At 45.3% G+C, this 20,179-nt stretch overlaps 1 protein-coding gene and 1 long non-coding RNA gene across 22 annotated transcripts in view; one reads left to right on the top strand and one right to left on the bottom strand.

Moving 5' to 3' along the window:
- Window positions 1-20,179, top strand: part of LOC112656497 (uncharacterized) — a 441,756-nt gene that overhangs the window by 160,373 nt on the left and 261,204 nt on the right. The gene's annotated exons all lie outside the window — the stretch shown is intronic.
- LOC118353533 (uncharacterized) overlaps window positions 1-20,179 on the bottom strand; it is a 368,208-nt gene that overhangs the window by 135,995 nt on the left and 212,034 nt on the right. Inside the window, exon 6 of one of the 21 annotated variants that reach the window (XR_007408958.1) lies at window positions 5,937-5,958. The exons of 19 other annotated variants lie outside the window; for them this stretch is intronic. The gene's annotated coding sequence lies outside the window, so the exon portion shown is untranslated. Of the gene's footprint in view, window positions 1-5,936; window positions 5,959-18,466; window positions 19,143-20,179 lie in introns of those variants that run through there. One more of the 21 variants, XM_049106705.1, reaches the window with a different exon arrangement.

The raw sequence follows: 20,179 nt of genomic DNA, 5'->3' as shown, positions 1-20,179 counted from the left end.
TCTGGAGGTCCCTGAGACCAGCCCTTAAAACTAAGCTAAAACCCTCCTCGGGGTCCAAGTCCCTGGTCCACTGTGTGGGGTATACCTGGACCCTTGCTTGAGTTTGTAAAACAACCCACGTGTGTTTGCATAAGTGTCGGCTCCTTAGTGGTTTCTCGGATTCGCAATCTTGGACACAACACCCGAATGACCCCTCCCCACCTGGACTGACCTCCTGCCCCTCCCACCCAGGCTGACCCTCAGTTACCTCCCCACCCACCACAGCTGGGCACAGGCCCTCACACAGTTCCATGGGTACGGTGGGCACTCCCGCCGTCCCCGGCCTCCCAGGCAATGGACGGAGGTTTTGGCAGGACACACTCCCTTGGTGGCCCCAGGGCTCCCTGCCCAGGTGACAGGTCGGGGTCTGTGTCCCTGATGCCAGCTCCTCCTCCCAGGTTTTCCCGCAGGAAATGAAAGAGGAGGACCTGGTCTCCTCCAGGGACATCACGCAGGTGGACCTGGATGTCAACAGGATGTGCAGCAGTCACATCATATTTTGGGACTACTATGGGGTAGGGTGAGGTTGAGGGGCTATGGGGGATCAGGACCCAGTGGAGGACCGGGGGATTCTGGGTAGGGAAAATGGTGATTCTGAGTCGGGGGGCAGAACAGCAGCCAACAACACACCACTCCATGGTAGGGTGTTGGGGATGACCTCTGTGCCCCCACCCCCGGGGCCTCGGACATGAGGAGGCCACTAGGATGGGGTCTCCAGGGCTTGCCATGGGAACTGAACTCCAAAGGGGAGAGGGACGGTCCTCTGAGTAGCAGGGGATGAGGTGGGGGATGTGGAGGGCAGGAACTAGACCTGGGGACCAGGCGGCATGGCCACGGCTGGACCAGGACACACATTGATTCCATGAAGGTCGGACGGGTCAGAGTGACACCCACTCTCGGTGATTTATATATTTCTAAGTTTTATGCATTTAATTTGAGACAATTTGCAATTTGAAAACACACATAGTATGATGAACCCCAGATAATGCCCCCGGTCCAGCCAGGGTCCTGCACTGACCACACCCCGCCCCAGGGACAGGTGTCTCAACAAACCCCAGACTGGAGTTGCCTTTAAGTGTAGACATCTCCTTGTGCATCTTAGAGGAAGGGGATGCCCTGTGTCCTCAGGCCCACCATGATATCCCCCTCATTCCCCACTCCCACTCCATCTGCCTTATGCTAAATGAACTCAGTTAGAGGAAGACATATACCAAATATCATACAATTGCATTCACATGTGAATTTTAAGAAACCAAACAAACTGGCAAAGGGGCAGAGGGGGGGATGAGAGAAGCAAACAAAAAAACACACTCTTAACCACAGAGAATAAACTAATAAATACCAGAGGAAGGTGAGGGGGCTGGGGAATCAGGGGATGGGGATAGTGGAGAGCACCTGTGGCCAGTACCAGGCATTGTAAGCAAGAGTTGAATCACTATGTGGTAAACCTGAAACTATATCATACTGTGTTTACAAAGAGGAATTCAAGTAAAACATTAAAATAATAATTGGTAGTATTGATGAAACATGTACGCACTAGAGATAAAATCAGAAAGGCAACTGAAAATCCAAATAGAGTCTTTAGAGCCACAAATCCCCTCCTAGCTCAGCTCGGCAGAAGCATGCCATGTCTATTCTGACACCATCAGAAGCCTGGATTTTGATTCTCTGGGGAGGCCACTGACTTGGTGGAGTCAGGCTATCTTTGAACCCAAAACCTAAATACAGTGCATAAACCTAAACGGCCCAAGATGCTAGGAGTCCCAGTGCAGGCACATGCTAAGTCCCAAACTCTAACCATACACAGACATAACCCTAACCCTACACTTAATCGTAATGTTAACCTAACCCTTAAACAAGACCCATCACTAATCGAAAAACAAACACAAACCCCAAGACCCAAACACATTCACTGAACCTTCCTGCCAACCCTCACCCTATCTCCTAAATGCAGGTGCACCTAAACTTAGGTTTCCTTAACCCTGACCCCTACATTAAATCTAACACGAACGCTAACCTCTAACCCTATCCTTAAAATAAGGTATTCAAATCCTATTCCTAACCTTAACCTGTACCCTAACCCTAACCCTCTAATACTAATCCTATATCATACCGCAAACTGTACCCTAACCCATATCCTAAAGCCAACCCCTAACCCACTCCCTAACCCTATATCTTGCCCTTTTCCAAAACCGTACCCTGACCCTGACCTGACCCTAACCCTAAACGCTAACCAAACACTAACACTAACCCTAGCCCTAACCCCTATCCTAATCCTAACCCTCGCCCTAACCCTAAACCTAGCCCTAACTTTAACTCTAACCCTTAACTCTAACCCCTAACTCTAACCCCTAACAGTAACTCACACCCTAACCCCTAACCCTAACTGCAAACCTAAGCCCAACCCTAACTCTAACCATAACCCTATCCCCAACTCCTAACCTCCTGCCCTCATCCCTAGAGCCTAAACACTAACCCTAACACTAAATCCTGTCCCTTACCCTAACCACCATCCTAACTGTTAACACTGACCAATACCCTTATGCCTCACCTAACCTTTAATTCGTAACCATAAGCATAATCACTAACCCCTAACATCTAACCTAAGCCTAACCACTAACTTCCTCCCCTCCCCTAACCCTACCATTCATTCTACCCTTTCACTTACACTGTGGTTCTGAGGAGTCCCTTCTGATATGGACGTGGCCCCCAATGGCTCCTCCAGATTCCTCCAAGGGGTCCCGAGGAAGCCGGGCTCCTGTGAGTGTGGACGTGGCCCCACGTGTTCCTGAGTCATAGTCAGCGGGTCCTGAGGACGCTGGGTCTCCTGTCACTGTGGACTATGCCTCACATCCTCTGCAAGCCTTACAGCAGGTCCTCAGGAGGCCGGTGGCTCCTGTCAGCCTGGACATGGTCCCATGTCCCCCAGAAAACTCACCGCAGGTCCTGAGGAGGCTGTGGGCTCCTGTCAGCATAGACGCAGCCCCTTATGTCCCGAAGCCAAAGTGCAGGTCCTGAGGAAGACAGGGTTCCTGTCAGCATTGACGTGGTCCCACATTTTCCTCAAGCCTCACCATAAGACCTGCGGAGGCTGGGGGCTCCTGTCAGCATGGACGTGGCCTCAAATCTTCCCAAAACTTCACAGTGTGTCCTGAGGAGGCTGGAGACTCCTGTCACTGTGGATGCGGCACCCACAGTTTTCTTAGGCCTCACCACAGGCCCTGACAAAGCTGGGGTCTTCTGTCCACATGGACGCATCCACATATTTCCCCAAGTCTACACCAGGGGTCCTGAAGAAGTCAACGTCCTGTTGTGTCCATGTGGCCCCAAGTCCTTCGAAGCGTAGCCGAGGATTCGAGGAGGCCAGGGCTCCTGTAACCATGAATGCGGGCCCCGCTTCCAGAAGCCTCAACTTATGTCCTGAGGGGCCCGGGAGCTCCTGCCAGAGTGAACGCGTCGCCACATCTTCCTGAAGCCTCCCCACAGTTCCTGAGGCTGCTCAGGGGCGCCTGTCAGCGTGGATGTGGGCCCACAATTTCCTGAAACCTCCCCGCCAGTCCTGAGGTGCTCAGGGCTCCTGTCACCGTGAATGTGGGCCCACATCTTCCTGAAGCCTCCCCGCGGGTCCTGAGGCGGCCCAGGGGCTCCTGTCAGGGTGGATGCGGGCCCACATCTTCCTAAAGCCTCAACGTGGGTCCTGAGGAGACCACGGTTCCTGTCAGCATGAATGTGGTCCAATTTCCCCCTGAAGACTCCCCGCGGGTCCTGAGGAGGCTGCAGCTCATCAGCATAGATGCGTCCCCATGTCTTCTGCAGGCCTCCCCAGGACAGGCTGGCTCCTGTTAGTGCAGGCAGAGGCGGCCTACTGCACATGCGTGCCCTATGGGAGGGGCCTGGGCACAGGCGCCCCCTGCGGGATGCTCTGGTGCTACAGGAAACTGTGCATGCGGCAGCAGGTGCTCTATGGGCCGCACCTGCCTGCTTTCTAGCTCCAGCTGGGGCCTGTTAGCTTCGGAAACATCTCACTGAAAAGGAGCCCAACACCCGGCTTCCCAGAAATACTTAAGGAATTGGAGCCCACAGGACGTGAAATGAAATGTGGACCAGACTTTTACCACGTCCTGCAAAACTCACTCAACCATCTTCCACTGTGGGCGGGACCGCGGGTTGGTGCAGCCACCCTGGAAACAGTGTGGAGGCCCCTTAGGATGATACAAATAGAGCCGCCCTGCGACCAGCAGGTGAATGGCCTGGAGCTCACTCCGAGGATACAGATGCAGTGAGACTTGGGACACCTGCACCCCAATGTCCACAGCAGCTGGGTCCACAGTAGCCACACTGTGGGAGGAGCCTCGGTACCCTCTGCCAGATGATGGATAAAGAGGATGGGAGATAGATGATGGTCATAGAGAGAGGAATGGTATTCAGCTATCGAAGAGAAGGAAATCTTTCCATTTGCAATAATGTGGATAGAACTAAAGGGATCATGTTAAGTGAAGTAAGTCAAACGGGAAAGAGAATGACTGTGTGGTTTCATTCATAGCTGGAATTAAAGAAGCAAAGCAGATGAACAACTGTGAAGGGAAGGAAAAACAAATAAGATGAAAACAGATGCAGGAAATACAGACCCTTAGTGATAGGAAACAAACTGAGGGTAGCTGGAGGGGGCAGATAACAGGGGACAGGCATGAAGGAGGGCACGTGATGTCTCGAGCACTGTTGTTATCTCCAACTGATGAATCCCTGAATTCTTCCTCTGAAAGTATAATACACTATATGTTAATTAATTGGGTTTAAATTAAGTTAAAAAAATCAGTTCTTTCAGAGCACATTTCCTTCTGGACTCTCTATTTTGCTCATTCAGCTTATGCCGGGACCACCCCCCGTGGGTCTGGTTTGTCTACCTAGGCTCCACGCCTCATCCTTGGCCCAGCATAGGGCTAGAACTCACAACCCCTGAGATCAGGACCGGAGGTGAGGTCAGGAGTCGGATGCTTAACCGACGGAGTCATCCAGGAGCCTGAGAACCACACTGCTTTATCTCTGTGACATCTTTTGAAATAGGAAAGTGCTGCGTCCCACTCTGTCATGCTTCTCCAATACTGATTTGCTGTCTGGGGTCATTTGTTGTGGGGGTTGGATGTTATGGGTTTTTTTTCCTATTTCTAACATCTGCCACCATGATTTTGATAGGAATGACATTGAAACTGAGGGTGGCTTCAGGAACTGCGGACATTTTCACAAGATGAGGCTCCCACCCCACAAGCCCAGGACGGCCTCCCAGAGCCTTGTTTTGCTCAGTGCACAAGTCTTGTGCTCCTTTGGTTCAGTCTCATTATTTATTTTCCTTGATGCTCCTGAGAAGGGTGTCACATCCTTCATTTCCTTCCTGAATGCTCATTGTCGGGACACAGCAAGGCTACTCTGCTCTGTAGGGTCAGTTTGTGTCCCGTGACTTTTGAACTCACTCCTTAATTCTAACAGGATTTGGTGGAGGCTCTCGGGTTTCTCATTTCTAGTACCTCTTCTTCAGCATATAGGGACAGTGTGACGTCCCCCTTCCAGCTGTGGAACCTTTGTTGTTTACAGCTTAATGTCCTAGAAAGCCCCACAATTGAATCAAAACTGAGCCCAGGCCAAGGGCAGGAAGCCCATATTACAATGAGAACAGGGCTCAATTCCCTTGAAGGCCCCATATCAAAATGTAAACAGAACTTGAGGAATTGCTTCTGCCCTTCTGGAGGTCCCCGAGTCCAGCCCTTAAAATTAAGCTAAAACCCACCTCAGGGTCCAAGTCCCTGCTCTGCTGTGTCGGGTATACTTGGATACAAGATCGAGCTTGTAAATAATCCCTCGTGTGTTTGCGTCGGAATCGGCTTCTTGGTGGTTTCTCATATTCACAATCTTGGGCACAACAGTCTGAGGTAAAAAACAAAACCAAAGAAACTCGGACACGGGCAGAGTGAAAGCAGGGTTCTGAGAGAAGCGGCAGAGACCCGGGGGCTTGGCGGCTCCTTTGGTTCCTGCAGCCTGCAGACTGGGGGGCGGAATCCTCAGCCCCAGAGCCAGAGGACCCAGTGTCCCCACCCGCATCCCCCCATCAGCGCCGAGTCTCAGGGAGCAGCACAGCGCCGCCCGCTGGAGCCCAGAGATGCTGACGCCCACCCCGTCTCTGATCCCCGCAGGTACATATCCCAGGCTGATGTGCACCTGACAATTTTCACCACATCCCATCCCCAGACCCCACACAGACCACTCCCTTCCACCAAGTTGTCAGACCACAGAGGCTGCAGAGCTTCAGCTCTGCCTGGAAAGTATGGTCTAGCTTCCTTTGTACTTTGTGCTTTATTTTCATTTATTTTCTTTGATTCTTTTATATTAATTGCCTTACTTTAATTTTTATGTATGTACCTTATAAATTTCTTATTTTTACTTTCATAGTATTTTATTTGTGTTTTTTTTTTAATTTTTTCAATTTATTTATGATAATCACAAACAGAAGAGAGAGAGAGAGAGAGAGAGAGAGAGAGAGAGAGAGAGAGAGTGAGACAGGCAGAGGAAGAAGCAGGCTCCAGGCACTGGGAGCCCGATGTGGGATTTAATCCAGAGTCTACAGGATCGTGCCCTGGGCCAAAGACAGGCACTAAACCGCTGCGCCACCAGGGATCACTTTAATTTTTTCTATTTTGGGAGTTAGAATCTTTTAACAAGCAGGCCAAAATAATCTGTTGTTTTTTTTTTTGGGGGGGAGGGCAGTTGTTATTGTTTTTCTTGAATTTCATTTTCTTCCTTCTTTCTTTTCTGGAAAAAATAATGAGATGGAGAAATTCACCTCCATAAAATAACATGAGGTTCTAATCACAGCCAGGAAGATCGTCAATACACATATATGATGTCTAACTACAGCTTAAAACAATGATTATAAAGATAGCAGCTGGGCTGGATAAAGAGCACAGAAGAAAACTAGAGAAACGTTTACTGTAGAAATAAAAGAATGAAAATCTAGTCAGGCCAATGTTAAAAATGCTATAACTGAGATGCAGTCCCAAGTGGAAACCTTAAAAACAAGACAGGTTATGGACCACAGAGACAGACGCAGGGAAGTCAGCCACTTATTAAAACAATAACATTCATACCATAGGAGACTCAGAAGATGAAGAGAGAGAAAAGGTGGACTTGCTTAGACATTAGAAACGACAAATTCCCACCATGTACTTCAAGGTGAATGGAACTGGAAGGTATTATGCTGAGTGAAGTAAGTCAATCGGAGGACAAACATTGTATGTTTTCATTCATTTGGCGAATATAGATAATAGTGAAAGGGAATATAAGGGAATGGAGAAGAAATGAGTGGGAAATATCAGAAAGGGAGACAGAACATAAAGACTCCTAACTCAGGGAAATGAACTAGGGGTGATGGAAGGGGAGGATGGCGGGCGGTGGGGGTGAATGGGTTATGGGCACTGAGGGGGGCACTTGACAGGATGAGCAGTGGGTGTTATTCTGTATGTTGGCAAATTGACACCAATAAAATATAAAATTATTATTAAAAATAAAGGAAGAAAGAAAGAAAGAAGAAGAAGAAAAGAAGAAGAAGAAGAAAGAAGAAAGAAAGAAAGAAAGAAAGAAAGAAAGAAGAAAGAAAGAAAGAAGAAAGAAAGAAAGAAAGAAAGAAGAATGAGTGGCACCTGTGTGGCTCTGTCAGTTAAGCTTTTCCTTAGGCTCAGATCATGATCCAGGTCCCAAGGAAGGCTCCCTGTTCAGCAGGGAACCTGCTTCTCCCTCTCCCTCTGCCCCTCTCGTTCATGCTTTATCTCTCCTCTCTCTCTCAAATAAATAGAAAACATCTTTGAAAAAGAAACAAACAAACAAACCCACAAGGAAGAGAAATCGCCCATTTAGAAGAATTTCAAACAATTTGTGAAGACATTCCAGCCTCAAGTTCATGAGCATAGCTTCCCACTCTTAAGTGTGGAATACACATAGTAACTTCCTACTACAAAATATAATATGAAAAACTTAAAATATTGATAATATAATAATAATAATAATTAATAATAATAATAATCAGTTTACTATGGAGAAAGCTGACAAACACTACCTCAGCAAGATGATCAGATCGATACCAAGACTGATAAATCATGTTGATAGTATCTATCCTTTATATGATATAATGAAAATGGCAGTATATCTCTGTATATAATCCACAACAACAGTTCAGTCATGAGATAAACAACAGACATGTCCCAGCTGAGGGAAATTTTACAAAATACTCTACTTCTCAAAGTGTTCCAGTTCAACAACAAAAAGGAAAGGCTGAAAGACTGTCACAATCCAGAGGAGCCTAAGGAAACATGAGGACAAATGGAATGTGATATGAGGGATGGAAACTTAGCAAAAACTAAGGAAATCTGTATAAAGTATGGTCTTTGTTTTCGTTTTTGTTTTTGTTTTTTGTTTTTGGTCTTTGTTTAAAGCGAATTTTTTAATATTGATTCATTAGCTAATATTTGTACCATACTAATATAAGATATCAATAATTGGAGAAATTGAGTGCAAGTGCATGCGAATGCTCTGTACTATCTTCTCAATTTCCCTATAAATCTTTTTTTTCCTAATAAATAAGATTTATTTTGAAAATTGACTTAAATGAATGAGGCTCCAAATGTGAAGACATTTTTAGAATAGTTGAATTAACTTTTGCCTTATTCTTAAAGAGTTCCTTTGATGGAAACAAAGTAAGAATTTTAGATCAGAAGGAAAGAAAAACACTTATGAACACGTACAATGCCTCCTCAACCTGAAAAGCAGGAACGGATAATAGCAAAAATCAGATAAAAATACTTCTATTATAATAGACACCATATTGCAAGTGCATTTAAAATTAGCAGCGCATAACATTTATTTCCTTGACATTTGTCTTCCAAAGAGTTCACAGTGTTTCAGTGTCAGTTGAAACATGGGAAGAATCTCAGGAAAAAATCCTTCACATAATAATAGGACCATTGGTAATAATGTCTCTCAGTTCATTCCAAATCCATAAAGATGCATTTCCTGATGAGTGACTGAGCTGTGAAGAAAGAGATGAGAAACCCTCATCCCTCTGAATTACTTGTGTCAGAATATTTTCACCATAGTACCACGGATAGTAAATTATCCTTATTAACAGGAAATATGTCTCAGATTGGAATGTGAGCAATCAGATGGGCAGAGAAAAATTGCTTTGACTCGCTCTTCATCTTTTAAAGACAAAGGAGAGCTTCTCTATGTACAAAGTCAGTTGTCAAGATAGCCTTAGAGAATAAGAGTCTGCAGCATGGAATCCCGCTGCGCAGCTGGGAAGCCCGTGCCCCAGGTCTTCCTGATCCCAAATCCCTGGGCCTGTCCCCCAACAGACGCTGCCATGCTGAGGTCATTTGCAATTGCTCTCTTAGGAGCTCTGGGGAAGGGGGAAGGAGATAGTTAGGATGGAACGGGAAGCATGGAGGCCAAGAAAATTAAGGCCATTCCAATTTAAATTCAGTGTTAGCCCAAGTCCACCCATCCCAGGTCCCTGTGAAGAAGAGCTGAAATTTACATTACTTCAGTTACAGGAAAAAAACAAAAGTTTACAGCTTAATGACCTAGAAAGCCCCACAATAGAATCAAAACTGAGCCCAGGCCAAGGACAGGAAGCCTCTATTAGAATGAGAACAGAGCTCAATGCCCTTGAATGTCCCATATCAAAATGTAAACAGAACTTGAGGAATTGCTCCAGCCCTTCTGGAGGTCTCTGAGACCAGCCCTTAAAACTAAGCTAAAACCCGCCTAGGGATCCAAGTCCCTGCTCCACTCTGTTGGGTATACTTGGACACAAGCTCGAGCTTGTAAATAAACGCACGTGTGTTTGAATCAGTGTCGGCTTCTCCGTGGTTTCTTGGATTCGCAGTCTTGGGCACAACACTCTGAGATAAAAAAACAAAACCAAAAGAAGCTCGGACACAGGTAGAGTAAACGCAGGTTTCTGAGAGAATCAGCGAGACCCGGGGGCTTGGGGGCTCTTCTGTGGAGGCCCATGCAGACTGGGGGACCAGATGCTCAGCCCCAGAGCCAGAGGACCCAGAGACCCCACCCGCATCCCGCTCATCAGGGGGGTCTCAGGGAGCAGCACTGCACCGCCCACTGGAGGCCAGAGGTGCTTAGAAGGCCCACCCCGCCTCTGACCCCGCAGGTGCATCTACCTGCACCTGATAATCAGCGCCAGAGCCCATCCCCAGACCCTGCACAGACCACTCACTGCCACCATGTTGTCGGATAAAAATGGATGTTCTTTCTAGATATGCCTCTGAGGTGCGGGAAACAAAAGCAAAAATACTATTGGGACTTCATCAAATTGAAAAGCTTCTGCAAAGTGAAGGAAACAACGAAAGCTAAAAGGCAACATAGAGGAGGAGGGGCAAGATTGCGGAAGTGTAGTGTCCCCAAATCACCTGTCCCCACGAAATTACCTAGATAACCTTCAAATCATCCTGAAAATCTACGAATTCGGCCTGAGATTTAAACAGAAACGAGATCGAATGCTACAGTGAGAAAAGTTCGTGATTCTATCAAGGTAGGAAGATGGGAAAAATAAATAAAGAACAAAAGACATCCAAGGGTGAGGGGCCTGCAAGGAGCCGGGCTAAGGCCGGGGTGAGTGCCCACAGGACAGAAGAGCTCTGTCCTGGGAGAAGGAGGATCTGCACTAATCTTCCAGGGTGGAATGGCACCTTCAAGGAGTCAGAGAAGGACCCCAGGAAAGCGGAGATGCCCTCGGGCTCCCTGGGACACTAACAGACACAGCACTCCCAGAAGAGTGCACCGAGCTCCCTAAGGGCTGCAGGGCACATGCATTGACCCCGGACCAGCTCTGAGGGGCTTGGGCGGTGGCTCTGTGCGGAGGGGTTTGCATGGCCCCAGGAGCAGCTTGGTGGCGGCGCCTCCTGCAGAGGAAGAGGCTCCGTGCGGAGGGGGCTGCGGGGCTCCGGGAGCAACTCGGAGGGGCTTGGGCGGTGGCTCCGCAGTGAGGCGGCTATGCGGCCGGGAGTGAGAATCCAACAGGGCAGGCCCTGGAGCACAGGGCGCCAGGGACACAGCCCAGGATTCAGCCTCCCCCGAGACAGGAAGAGGCCCGGATGGCCCAGGACAGCAAGGACGCTCCTGCCCAGAGCTGAGCAGATCAGTGGCCCTGCCCCAGAGCCTCCAGGCCCTGCAGATGGACTGCTCCCAAGTTACTGAGGGGGCTGAATACAGGTTTCCAGAGCTGGCCGCTGACACTGGGGTTGTTCCTCCTGGGGCCTTACGGGTTAAACTACCCGCACTGAGACCTGCACCAGGCAGGGGACAGAGCAGCTCCCCCAAGTGCTAACACCTGAAAATCAGCACAACAGGCCCCTCTCCCAGAAGACCAGCTAGACGGATAATTTCCAGGGGAAGTCAAGGGACTTAAAGTATATAGAATCAGAAGATACTCCCACATGTTTTTTTTTCATTTCTGTTTGCTTCCCCACCCTTTTCCCCCTTTCCTTCTTTTTCTTTCTTTTTGTTCTCTTTTCTCCTTCTTTCTTCCTTTATTCTTTTTCGTTTTTCTCTTTTCTTTCCTTCTTTCTCTCCTCTCTTTTTCTCCTTTTCCCAATACAATTTGTTTTTGGCCACTCTGCACTCAGCAAAATGACTAGAAGGAAAACCTTACCTCAAAGAAAGAATCAGAAACAGGCCTCTTTCCCACAGAGTTACAAAATCTGGATTACAATTCAATATCAGAAAGCCAATTCAGAAGCACTATTATACAGCTACTGGTGGCTCTAGAAAAAAGCATAAAGGACTCAAGAGACTTCATGACTGCAGAATTTAGATCCAATCAGGCCGAAATTAAAAATCAACTGAATGAGATGCAATATAAACTAGAAGTCCTAACGACGAGGGTGAAGGAGGTGGAAGAACGAGGGAGTGACATAGAAGACAAGTTGATTGAAAGAGGGAAACTGAGGAAAAAAGAGACAGACAACTAAAACACCAGGAAGACAGATTAAGGGAAATAAACGACAGCCTGAGGAAGAAAAAGCAACGTGTAATTTGGGTTCCCGAGGGCGCCGAAAGGGGCAGAGGGCCAGAATAAGTATTTGAACAAATCCTAGCTGAAAACTTTCCTAATCTGGGAAGGGAAACAGGCATTCAGATCCAGGAAATAGAGAGATCCCCCCCTAAAATCAATAAAAACCGTCCAACACCTCGACATTTAATAGTGAAGCTTGCAAATTCCAAACATATAGAGAAGATGCTTAAAGCAGTAAGAGAAAAGAAATCCCTGACCTTTATGGGGAGGAGCATTAGGATAACAGAAGACCTCTCCACAGAGACCTGGAAGCCCAGAAAGGGCTGGCAGGATATATTCAGGGTCCTAAATGAGAAGAACAAGCAACCAAGAATACTTTATCCAGCAAGGCTCTCATTCAAAATGGAAGGAGAGATAAAGAGCTTCCAAGACAGGCAGGAACTGAAAGAATATGTGACCTCCAAAGCAGCTCTGCAAGAAATTTTAAGGGGGACTCTTAAAATTCCCCTTTAAGAAGAAGTTCAGTGGAACAATCCACAAAAACAAGGACTGAAGAGATATCATGATGACACTAAACTCATATCTGTCGATAGTAACTCTGAACGTGAACAGGCTTAATGACCCCATCAAAAGGCGCAGGGTTTCAGACTGGATAAGAAAGCAGGACCCACCTATTTGCTGTCTACAAGAGACTCATTTTAGACAGAAGGACACCTACAATCTGAAAATAAAATGTTGGAGAACCATTTACCATTTAAATGGTGCTCAAAAGAAAGCAGGGGTAGCCATCCTTATATCAGATAAACTAAAATTTAACCCAAAGAGTGTAGTGAGAGTTGAAGAGGGACACTAAGTCATACTTAAGGGATCTATCCCACAAGAGGACTTAACAATCCTCAATATAGGCCCCGAATGCGGGAGCTGCCAAATATTTAAACCAATTAATAACCAAAGTGAAGAAATACTTAGATAATAATTATCTTATACTTGGTGACTTCAATCTAGCTCTTTCTACCCTTGATAGGTCTTCTAAGCACAACATCTCCAAAGAAACGAGAGCTTTAAATGATACACTGGACCAGATGGATTTCACAGAAATCTACAGAACTTTACATCCAAACTCAACTGAATACACATTCTTCTCAGGTGCACATGGAACTTTCTCCAGAATAGACCACATACTGGGTCACAAATAGGGTCTGAACTGATAACAAAGGATTGGGATCATCCCCTGCATATTCTCAGTCCATAATGCCTTGAAATTAGAACTAAATCACAACAAGAAGTTTGGAAGGACCTCAAACACGTCGACGTGAAGGATCATCCTGGTAAAAGACGAAAGGGTCGGGGATCCCTGGGTTGCGCAGCGGTTTGGCGCCTGCCTTTGGCCCGGGGCGCGATCCTGGAGACCTGGGATCGAATCAAAGGGTCAACCAGGAAATTAAGGAAGAATTAAAAAGATTCATGGAAACTAATGAGAATGAACATACAAGCATTCAAAATCTTTGGGATCAGCAAAAGCAGCCTTAAGGTGGAAATACATCACAATACAAGCATCCATTCAAAAACGGGAAACTACTCAAATACAAAAGCTAACATTACACATAAAGGAGCTAGAGAAAATACAGCAGATAGATCCTACACCCAACAGAAGAATAGAGTTAATTAACATTCGAGCAGAACACAAGGAAATCAAGACCAGAAGAACTGTGGAACAGATCAACGGAACGAGGAGTTGGGTCTTTGAATGAATTAATAAGATAGATAAACCATTAGCCAACCTTATTAAAAAGAAGAGAGAGAATATTCAATTAATAAAATCATGAATCAGAAAGGAGTGGTCACTACCAACACCAAGGAAATAAAACGATTTTTAAAACATACTATTGGCTATAATATTATTATATTATTGGCTATAATTATTATTATATTATTGGGTATACACCAATAAATTAGGCATTCTAGAAGAAATGGACGCATTCCTGGAAAGCCAGAAACTACCAAAAAATGGAACAGAAAGAAAGAGAAAAAATGAACAGGCCAATAACCAGGGAGGAAATTGAAGCAGTCATCCAAAACCTCCCAAGACACAAGAGTCCAGGGCCAAATGGCTTCCCAGGGGAATTCTATCAAACGTTTAAAGAAGAATTCATACCTATTCTACTAAAGCTGTTTGGAAAGATAGAAAGATGGAGTACTACCAAATTCGTTCCATGAAGCCAGCATCACCTTCATTCCAAAACCAGACAAAGACCCTGCCAAAAAGGAGAATTACAGACCAATATCGCTGATGAATATGGATGCAAAAATTCTCAACAAGATCCTAGCCAATAGGATCCAACAGTACATTAAGAAAATTATTCACCATGACCAAGTAGGACTTATCCCCAGGACACAAGGCTGGTTCAACACTCATAAAACAATCAATGTGATTCATCATATCGGCAAGAGAAAAACCAAGAACCATATGATCCTCCCATTAGATGCAGAGAAAGTATTTGACAAAATAGAGCATCCATTCCTGATCAAAACACTTCAGAGTGTAGGGATGGAGGGAACATTCCTCGACATCTTACAAGCCATCTATGAAAAGCCCACAGCAAATATCATGCTCAATGGGGAAGCACTGGAAGCCTTTCCCCTAAGATGAGGAACAAGACAGGGATGTCCACTCTCACCACTGCTATTCAACATAGTACTGGAATTCCTAGCCTCAGCAATCAGACAACAAAAAGACATTCAGGGCATTCAAATTGGCAAAGAAGAAGTCAAACTCTCCCTCTTCGCCGATGACATGATACTGTACCTAGAAAACCCAAAAGCTTCCACCCCAAGATTGCTACAACTCATACAGAATTTGGTACGCTTGCAGGATACAAAATCAATTGCCAGAAATCAATGGCATTTCTATACACTAACAATGAGACTGAAGAAAGAGAAATTAAGGAGTCAATCTCATTTACAATTGCACCCAAAAGCATAAGATACCTAGGAATAACCCTAACTAAGGAGGTAAATGATCTATACCGAAATTAAGGAGTCAATCTCATTTACAATTGCACCCAAAAGCATAAGATATCTAGGAATAACCCTAACTAAGGAGGTAAATGATCTATACCCTAAAAACTATAGAACACTTCTGAAAGAAATTGAGGAAGACACAAAGAGATGGAAAAATATTCCATGCTCATGGAATGGCAGAATTAACATTGTGAAAATGTCAATGTTACCAAGGCAATGTACAGGTTTAATGCAAACCCTATCAAAATACCATGGACTTTCTTCAGAGATTTAGAACAAATTATTTTAAGATTTGTGTGGAATCGGGATCCCTGGGTGGTGCATCAGTTTGGCGCCTGCCTTTGGCCCAGGGCACGATCCTGGAGACCTGGGTTCGAATCCCATGTCAGGCTCCCGGTACATGGAGCCTGCTTCTCGCTTCGTTTCTGTCCCTGCCTCTCTCTCTCTCTCTCTCTCTCTCTCTCTCTCTCTGTGACTATCATAAAAAAAAAAACTTGTGTGGAATCAGAAAAGACCCTGAATAGCCAGGGGAATTTTAAAAAAGACAACCATATCTGGGGGCATCACAATGCCAGATTTCAGGGTGTACTACAAAGCTGTGGTTCAAGACAGTGTGGTACTAGCACAAAAACAGACAAATAGATGAGTGGAACAGAAAAGAGACCCCAGGATTGGACCCTGAACTTTATGGTCAACTAATATTCGATAAAGGGGTAAAGACTATCCATTGGAAGAAAGACAGTCTCTTCAATACATGGTGCAGGGATAATGGACATCCACATGCAGAAGAATGAAACTAGACTACTCTCTTTCACCATAAACAAAGATAAACTCAAAATGGATGAAAGATCTAAATGTGAGACAAGAGTCCATCAAAATCCTAGAGGAGATCAGAGGCAACATCCTTTTTGAACTTGGCCACAGTAACTTCTTGCAAGATACATCCACGAAGGCAAAAGAAACAAAAGCAAAAATGAACTATTGTGATTTCATCAAGATAAGAAGCTTTTGCACAGCAAAGGATACAGTCAACCAAACTAAAAGACAACCTACAGAATGGGAGAAGATATTTGCAAATGACGTATCAGATAAAGGGCTAGTTTCAAAGATCTATAAAGAACATCTTAAAATCAACACCAAGAGACAAACAATGCAATCATGAAATGGGCAAAAGACATGAAGAGAAATCTCACAGAGGAAGACATTGACATGGCCAACATGAACATGGAAAAATGCTCTGCATTACTTGCCATCAGGGAAATACAAATCAAAACCACAATGAGAACCACCTCACACCACTGAATGGGGATAATTAACAAGGCAAGAAACAACAAATGTTGGAGAGGATGCGCAGAAAAGGGAAGACTCTTACACTGTTGGTGGGAATGTGAACTGGTGCAGCCACTGTGGAAAACTGTGTGGAGGTTCCTCAAAGAGTTAAAAATAGACCTGCCCTACGACCCAGCAATTGCACTGTTGGGGATTTACCTCAAAGATTCAGATGCAATAAAACGCTGGGACACCTGCACCCTGATGTGTATAGCAGCAATGTCCACAATAGCGAAACTGTGGACGGAGCCATGGTGTCCATCGAAAGATGAATGGATAAAGAAGATGTGGTTTATGTATACAATGGAATATTACGCAGCCATTAGAAACGACAAATACCCACCATTTGCTTCAATGTGGATGGAACTGGAGGGTATTATGCTGAGTGAAGTAAGTCAATCAGAGAAGGACAAACGTATGTTGTCATTCAATGCGTTAATATAAATAATAGTGAAAAGGAATATAAGGGAATGGAGAAGAAATGTGTGGGAAATATCAGAAATGGAGACAGAACATAAAGACTCCTAACTCTGAGAAAGTAACTAGGGATGCTGGGAGGGGAGGAGGACAGGGAGTGCGGGTGAATGGGTGACGGGCACTGAGGGGGGCACTTGACGGGATGAGCACTGGGTGTTATTCTGTATGTTGGCGACATGAACACCAATAAAAAATAAAATTATTATTAAAAGAAGAAGAAGAAAGAAGAAAGAAAGAAAGAAAGAAAGAAAGAAAGAAAGAAAGAAAGAAAGAAAGAAAGAAAGAAGAAAGAAAGAAGAAGAAGAAGGAAGGAAGGAAGGAAGGAAGGAAGGAAGGAAGGAAGGAAGGAAGGAAGGAAGGAAAGAAGAGTGGCACCTGTGTGGCTCAGTTAGTTAAGCTTCTGCCTTAGGCTCAGATCATGATCCAGGTCCCAAGGCAGGCTATCTGTTCAGCAGGAAACCTGTTTCTCCCTCTCCCTCTGCCCCTCTCGCTCATGCTTTTTCTCTCCACTCTCTCTCAAATAAATAAAAAATATATTTGAAAAAGAAACAAACCCACAAGGAAGAGAAATCTCCCATGTAGAAATATTTCAAACAATTTTTGCAGACATTCCACCGTCAAGTTCATGAGCATAGCTTCCCACTCTTATGTGTGGAATACACATAGTAACTTCCTTCTACAAAATATAATGTGAAAAACTTAAAATAATATTGATAATATAATAATAATAATTAATAATAATAATAAAGGATCAGTTTACTGCGGAGAAAGGTGACAAACACTACCTCAGCAAGATCATCAGATTGATACCAAGACTGACAAATCATGTTGATAGTATCTATCCTTTATATGATATAATGAAAATGGCAGTATATCTCTGTATATAATCCACAAAAACTGTTCAATCATGAGATAAATGAGACATGTCCCAACTGAGGGAAATTTTACAAAATACTCTACTTCTCAAAGTGTTCCAGTTCAACAACAACAAGGAAAGGCTGAAAGACTGTCACAATCCAGAGGAGCCTAAGAAAACATGAGGACAAATGGAATGTGATATGAGGGATGGTAACTTAGCAAAAACTAAGGAAATCTGAATAAAGTATGGTCTTTAGTTATTGTGACTATTTTAATATTGATTCATTAGCTAATATTTGTACCGTACTAATATAAGATATCAATAATTGGAGAAATTGAGTGCAAGTGCATGTGAATGCACTGTAGTATCTTCTCAATTTCCCTATAAATCTTTGTTTTTTTCCTAATAAATAAGATTTATTTTGAAAATTGACTTAAATGAATCAGGCTCCAAGTGTGAAGACATTTTAAGAATAGTTGAATTAACTTTGCCTTATTCTTAAAGAGTTCCTTTGATGGAAACATAGTAAGAATTTTAGATCAGAAGGAAAGAAAAACACTTATGAATACGTATAATGCCTCCTCAACCTGAAAAGCAGTAAAGGATAATAAATAGCAAAAGTCAGATAAAAATACTTCTAGTACAATAGACACCATATTGCAAGTGCATTTAAAATTAGCAATGCATAACATTTATTTCCTTGACATTTGTCTTCAAAAGAGTTCACAGTGTTTCAGTGTCAGTTGAAACAGGGGAAGAATCTCAGGGAAGAATCCTTCACATAATAATAGGACCATTGGTAATAATGTCTCTCAGTACTTTCCAAATCCATAAAGATGCATTTTCTAATGAGTGACTGAACTGTGAAGAAAGAGATGAGAAACCCTCATCCCTCTGAACTACTTGTGTCAGAATATTTTAACCATAGTACTACGGATAGTAAATTATCCTTATTAACAGGAAATACGTCTCACATTGGAATCTGAGCAATCAGATGGGCAGAGAAAAAACACTTTGACCCGCTCCTCATCTTTTAAAGACAAAGGAGAGTTTTTCTATGTACGAAGTCAGTTGTCAAGATAGCCTTAGGGAATAAGAGTCAGCAGCATCGAATCCTGCTGCACAGCTGGGACACCCACACACCAGGTCTTCCTGATCACAATCACTGGGCCTGTCCCCCCAACACAGGATGCCACGCTGAGGTCATTTGCAATTGCTCTCTTAGGAGCTCTTGGGAAGGGGGAAGGAACTAGATAGGATGGGACAGGACACATGGAGGCCGAGAAAATTAAGGCCATTCCAATTTAAATTCAGCATTCGCACACGCCCAGCCATCCCAGGCCCCTGTGAAGAAGAGATGAAATTTACATTACTTCAGTTACAGGAAAAAAACAAAAGTTTACAGCTTAATGTCCTAGAAAGCCCCACAATAGAATCAAAACAGAGCCCAGGCCAAGGGCAGGAAGCCCCTATTAGAATGAGAGCAGAGCTCAATGCCCTTGAAGGCCCCATATCAAAATGTAAACAGAACTTGAGGAATTGCTCCAGCCCTTCTGGAGGTCCCTGAGACCAGCCCTTAAAACTAAGCTAAAACCCAACTCCGGGTCCTAGTCCCTGCTCCGCTGTGTTGGGTGTACTGGGACGCAAACTCGAGTTTGGAATTCAACCCTTGTGTGTTTGCATCGGTGTCAGCTCCTTAGTGGTTTCTCGGATACGCAATCTTGGGCACAATACCCCCATGTCCCCTCCCACCTTGGCTGAACCCCTATCCCCTCCCAACCAGGCTGACACTCCGTCACCTCCCCGCCCACAACAACTGGGCACAGGCCCTCACAAAGGTCCCACGGGCACGGTGGGGACTCCCCCCATCCCTGGCATCCCAGAGGAAGGAAGGAGGTTTTGGCAGGACACACTCCCATGGTGACCACAGGGCTCCCTGCCCAGCACGGCAGCTCGTGACAGGTCGGGGTCTGTCCCTGACGCCTGCTCCTCCTCCCCGGTTTTCCCACAGGAAATGAAGGAGGAGGCCCTGGTCTCCTCCAGGGACATCACGCAGGTAGACCTGGACGTCAACAGGACGTTCGGCAGCCACATCATATATTAGGACTGCTAGGGGTCGGGTGAGGCTGCTGGGCCAGGGGGCTTTGGGGCCCCGGGGGCTTCTGTGTAGGGAAAACGGGGCCTCTGACACCAGGGGGAGCAACAGCAGCCAACAACACACCACTCCATGGTAGGGTGATTGGGATGACCACCGTGCCCACCCCTCTGGGCCTCAGGGATGAGGAGGCCACTAGGATGGGGCCTCCAGGGGTTGCCATGGGAGCTGAACACCAAAGGGGAGAGGGACGGCCCCATGAGAAGCAGGGGATGGGGTGGGGGAT

This window comes from Canis lupus, chromosome 37 (genome assembly GCF_003254725.2).
Source record: "Canis lupus dingo isolate Sandy chromosome 37, ASM325472v2, whole genome shotgun sequence".
NCBI lineage: Eukaryota > Metazoa > Chordata > Mammalia > Carnivora > Canidae > Canis > Canis lupus.
This window is presented reverse-complemented; position numbering and strand designations above follow the sequence as displayed.